Source organism: Mustela erminea, chromosome 14 (assembly GCF_009829155.1).
Source record: "Mustela erminea isolate mMusErm1 chromosome 14, mMusErm1.Pri, whole genome shotgun sequence".
Classification (NCBI taxonomy): Eukaryota; Metazoa; Chordata; class Mammalia; order Carnivora; family Mustelidae; genus Mustela; species Mustela erminea.
Window position 1 is genome coordinate 8,318,445 of NC_045627.1, and position 5,995 is coordinate 8,324,439.

Here is a 5,995-nt window from a genome sequence, read left to right on the forward strand (position 1 = left end):
CCCGACTGTTTTGCACCCTCTCTAGCTCTGTCGTTCTCCAATAAGTGAAGTAAATAGCAATATTTCTAACCATGTAATTAATTTGTAAATCCTTTGTATTTTGTAAGGACAATATTAGTAGAATTAAGGACACATGAGAGGTAGATCACAAACCATGTGTTTGTTGAATCTTGTGGCCATTCATCCTTGCACGATATACATACATCGATAGGTTAAGGTTTTCTTGAACATACATCGAGGGTGCACTTGAGATGGCTTTGCTGGCAGGAGGTGATTTTATTAAAGCACAGGGATACGACCCTTGGGTAGAAAGGGTTGCTTGCTGGGGTCGTGACGGGAGGCTGACTCTCTGGGATGGCATTGGGGGAGGTCAGGCAAAAGGGAGGTTTTACAAGAACATGGCAGGAGGACAGAGGACACCCAGGATACGGGAGGCTTTGCTCTTGTGAAGGGAAGGTGGTTTTTCCTGCTAGGAAGGCATGAATTGAAAGATGGTGGGGAGCTTCCTGGAGTAATGTTACCTTCCTCCTCTCACAGGTCCATCCCAGGGACTGCAGGTTTGAAAAGAAACTCTGTCCTACGGACATTTCCTTCGGCCTCAGCCTCCCTCAGTGTCGTGGAGGGGAGAGAGATGTCAGGGCTTCAGGAAACGGTAGATCCGGGCCTCTGGCAGGTTGCTATCCTCTCGTTAAATGAGCCGCTTCCTGCAGAATCACGAGGACTTTTACAAACTGAGGGAGACTCCGGTCTTGCTGGGTTTTGATCTCCATCTGGGGAGAATCTGTTTTTTCCTTTCCTCGGCTTGAGGGCAGTCAGAGCGCCTGAGGGATATCCCCCGTATCACAGGTTGGGGGGCGGTGTGGCGTGCCAGCGCCTGCTTGGTGCTCAGCTAGCCTTCTCTTCCCTCCTCGTGTGCCCCTGACCAGTGCAGAGCGTTGCACAGTTAAGGTTGTTGAAGTAGGACGGTCTCATCTTCTGTAACTTCTTCCTGCTGAATAGGGGCGTAGAGCTGTCCCTCCGTGTGGGTCGTTGTTGGTCAGGTGGGGGAGGCCCCACTGGGGGAGGCCTCCGCTTTCAGAGTTGTAAAAGCAAGAGGCCACTGAGTGCAGGGGAGAACTTGTGACTGGATCTTCCTGAGCGGAAAGGACCATCTGTCCTCTGGAAGTTACTGCAGTGAAGGGTTCCTGGCACCACCTGCAGAGATGGGGCAGGGGGTGGGAAACAACACAACGAGGTTAGAAGAAGAAAGAGAAGGAGAATCACCATGAAGAGTCCTCTGATAGTGGGTGAGAACCCTCCCCAAGGCCAGGAGTTGAGCCAGTCCTTAAGGAGAGGAATCCTTGGAAGTGGGGATTTGAGCAGTGGTGTCTGGTAGGAACCCAGAGTTCTCTTTGAGATCATGGGGAATGTATGCACAGCATTGTGTCTTTCGATGGGCACAGGCTCCACCTTGTGCAGCAGTTACCACCTCTGAAGCTTTTGTGTTCTGTAGAACTGCTTTATGGGTTGGGATCATTCCCGTATTTCACTGAGAAATCCTGTTTGGGGTGACACGGTGGGCCTTGACTGTGTACTCAGTAAGGACTTCCCCATGCCCCATGACATCCTCCATTCCCAAAGAGGGGCAACGATGGATGTCAGGTGGCCACGTCAGTGGAACAGAGCACCTGTGCACCGTTGCTTAAAATGGGGAAGGTCGGCTGGGTCGGTGATGGTTTTCATGATGCGCCCACGCATTTGGCCCAGGCCAAATGTCTGGTGGCCTCTGGAGCTTGGGGAAGCCATGGGCCCAGGTTAGAGCTTCATGGCCATTGCGTCCCAGCTAGGGTCCCTTATCGAATCCTGAGTCTCCTTGAACCACAGTCAGGCTTTCAAGGGCTCCTTGGGTTCGGAGGGCCATTCTTGGAACGTGCAAGCATTTCAGACCCATATCGGGTTGGCGGGTTCTGGCTTGGGAAGAAGAGCCTTTTCTGTCAATTGCTTCATGGGCGATGAGGACGAGGAAGCCTGTCGGAGTCCGGATAAATGCTTGTATGATTTGTTGCCAATGAGAACCAACAGGTGGGCACTAGGATCTCTGCTTTGGGGGCAGACATGTTTGCTGACAGGCTTTAGCCTCAGCAGTCCGAGTTCGACTGATGACAGCACTCCTGGTTCTTCTTATCGCCTTTCCCTGAAACTGTTGCCGTTGCTAAAGCACCTGTCCTCTGCATTTTCGTAGGGCCATCTGCAGTGTTGTGGACTTCAGAGCCTTTCCAGAGTTAGGAGCCATGGGCGTAGAGCAGTCGGGTCCAGGCCTAAGGATCGCTGGGTTTCCAGTTGGGCTGGTTTCGGGTGTTAGTTCAGGCATATCTGGAAGTGTAAGGTGGTACTTGGTAATATTATGGGCCTGCTGTCATGGTTTGGTGGCCTTTGTTCTCTGGGACACTCTGGAGCTGATTCCAAGTCCTTAAGAGTCAGGGGTCGTCCCTGCATGAATTGGGAGGTTCCTTTTCCCATGAGGGCAGTTGGATGCTTAGCTAAAGCCTTTGTTTGCCAGTGTACCTGAATAGGGGTGGCTTCTTGGATCAGTAGGACTGGGAGGGAAGAAACCATTGCAAGAAGCCCTTTTGACTGGAGGTCCTGCCGGAAGATCCTCGTTAGTAGGAGTCACCGGTGAGTGGGAGAAAACTTGTCCGGGAGATAAGGGCACCCCAAGTGCACCCTCCACTCCAGGTAGAGACCGAGGTCCTTCATTGTCCCCATAAGTCTCCAGAGAACCCTGTGGAGTAGTGTGTGTTCTCTGGCATGAGGGAAAGAGTTCCTCATCCCAGCCCCATCCAGCTGGTCAAGGTGCTAGTTGAGTTCCACAGTCGTGGAGGAATCAATCGCATGGTCCAGTTGCTGAATGAACCCTGAGCCCTTGGGGTCCCGTTGTTATGCCCGCAGAATAAGGAGCAAGGGGACTGCCCACCCACGAGCTAATGTGGCCATGTTTCTGAGGGTGACCTCAAATTGTCTAGCTTAGTTAAGCGACACATTTGGAAAGGCCACCCGAGTTAGACGGGAACGTGCACAAAGGTGGGTTCTTGAAACCGACTTTTCCTCTTCAAAAGAACACTCCTTTCCAGAGATAGCCAACTCAGGGCACATGTCCTTGGAAAGCACCCTGGGATCGAATCGAGGGGCAGCAACCCTACCCCTGCTGGATTACCCGAGGGTGCTGCCCTGGAACCGCCCCCGTCGCTTCCACGCACAGGACCGTGACCAATGCTGGGCTCAACACTGGCAGCGGCCCCACAAAATGGGCCCCGCTCAGCCTGTGTGTTTGGCAGCAGCAAGAGGTGTAGCGACGAGAGGCTGTCCCTCATCTGAACTCCAACTCGGGAGCACCCAGACACCACGCCCAAGGAACTGGGGCCCCAAGCACCATGCTGCACCTCGGGGAAAACTTGGGCCTCAGGGATGGCAATGCTAGACATCTAGGACGTACCAAAATGGGACCAACATTCCTTCGGAAGCACGTTAAAGCATGGCACGTTTGACTGTGCCTGAGCCCTCCAGGTCAAAAGGTCCCAGGAAGCATTTCCTGAGCCCTGAATAGTCGACGTGATTATTCTGAAACTCACATTTTGTTAGCTGCTATTGTATTTGTTGTGTATGTAATAACGTGTGGCTGGAGCTTTGACAATTCTCTAGGGCCTTCATTGCTCAGTTAACTCATTTGTGCAATGGAAGAGGGAAGAGGCTGTACTAGCTAGGCACCAAGGCCCTTTCCTGACTCTAACATTGCCTAGGTCCCCAGTTATTATTTATTATGTATTCATTTGTTATTTGTTACGTATAAGCATGACAGTATCCTGAAGGCATCGAAGGCTGTGTGACGGTGGAAGGTCTGGGACAAATTTAAGAAGAGCGAGGTGAGCTGGAGCTGAGAGGGTGGGCACGCAGGCTACACAGGAAATGTCACCCCTTTGGAGAGTTTGTGAGGGCATGGTCGGGATGAAAGGCTCACCAGCCATAGCGAAGGAAATTCTGTCATCACCCCTCCCTGAACACCCGCTCCTCCCCTCATTTTCCATTCCCCATTTGCCATTGTTGATGGCGTCTAGAAAGATGCAGAGGTTCCTGCTCTCCTGGCCTTATAGACCTACAGGATGGTAGTGCAGGCACGAGGTTATCTGTTTTGGCCTTAATTGAGAAATGAAAAAAAAAAAAAAAAACTTGAGCCTGAGAAGGTGACTGACCAAGATCATGCAGTTTGTTGGTGGCAGAACCATGGTTAAAAGTCAGGTCTGCAAATTCCCAGGCCACGGCTCATTTTGTCACTGTTAATTAAATCAAAGATAGTTTCTTATTAAAAGACCTTTTGAAAGTTGTAAGAAACAAATATTAAACATTTATTTTTTATCTTGCCTTAAACACCACATCTCTTTTTTCCAGAGGTTGCTTGGATTTTCTAACCTCAGGGGTTTAATAGTGTTCACAAGAAAACAGATGAACAGCGTGGCTTGAGATTTTTAATTTTTAATTTTTCCCACATCAGTTCTGAAAAAGCCATAGTGTTTCCTCCTTTAGGTTACTGTTAAATGTTCAACTCATCTTCTCATGTTTTTAATTTTTCTGTGTCACAGAACCTAAATTGGTAATAAGTCAATAATAAACAAATGTTTACATTCACTCAATGAAAAGTATCATGTGTAAGCTCAACATCTATGGAGCCACACATGGACACGTAAGTATCTTGTATGTGGAGCTGTGTGGGCAGGTAAATCCAGGAACTGCAAGGCAGGCCAAGTCTCTTCTAACTTCCTTCTTCCTTCCTTCCTCCTCAGCTCTCCCTCCTCGACTCAGAGCAGAAAATGAACAGATCCGAGGTGAGCTTTTTGTTTATTTCCACTTTGTTTTAAAATGAGTATTCTAAAATTTGAAAGGGTTCATATTTTTAAAACAAACAAAAAAAAATAAAGGGGCTCCTGGGTGGCTCAGTGGGTTAAAGCCCCTGCCTTTGGCTCAGGTGATGATCCCAGGATCCTGGGATTGAGCCCCACATTGGGCTCTCTGCTCAGCAGGGAGCCTGCTTCCCTCTCTCTCTGTGCCTGCCTCTCTGCCTACTTGTGATCTCTGTCTGTCAAATGAATAAATAAAATCTTAAAAAAAAACCCTGAAGAGATAGAAATAGGCAAGAATTACTTGAAGGGAAGTATATCAAGTATATCAAGCAAATTCAAAGAACAGTTGGTAGAATGAGAAGCAGGACTCTTAATTTCACAGAGTTGTGCAAGTTGTAAAACTTCCTTTGATTTTTCTAATAACAACACTGAAATTGCCTATAATCATTTCTGATAGACACAGCATTGTGCTAGAAGTGTATGGATGCTTTTCAGGGGACCGAACAATGAGGTCTGAGTGGACAGCTCTCTCATGGTCCTGCTTGATCCAGGAATAGGACTTTGAAGATCTGGTGGAATGGAGGGACCACGCGTCCTCCAGATGACTCTCCCTAAGGGTTTGTGTCAGCTTGTTCACATCTCTAGCTTGAATAGCCGACTGTTCCGGCTTTGGTTTCTGCATTTCTCATTCATATTTCAACTTCATGAATGCATTCTTGCTTCTTTGACATTCACCTGAGTCAGCTCTGGAAAAGGCTACCAAATTGTAGTCAAATCCAGCTTTTGGCTTTGTCTTACTTGACCATCCTGCAGCATAACCCTCAGTCTCTGTTGTTTCTGACACCTGCCTGCTAGCTTTCCTTTCTTAACTCTGATACATCTCCTTACTGTTCCTCACAAAGTTGTCTTTCCCTTTTGCCCCAGACGTTGCCTCTCCTTGGGTTTGTGGCCCAACCATCCTTGGCTCACTGCTTTTCTTCAGTCTGTGTTTTTTCCTGACTGGTCTTCTCTCTCTCTCTCTGTCTTTTTAATAAAATACTTTTGAATTAGTAATAACATGGTTAAAGGTTAAGTGATGTTCCCTCTAGGAAGGGTGACATTTTTCATCTCAACTGAGACACTTC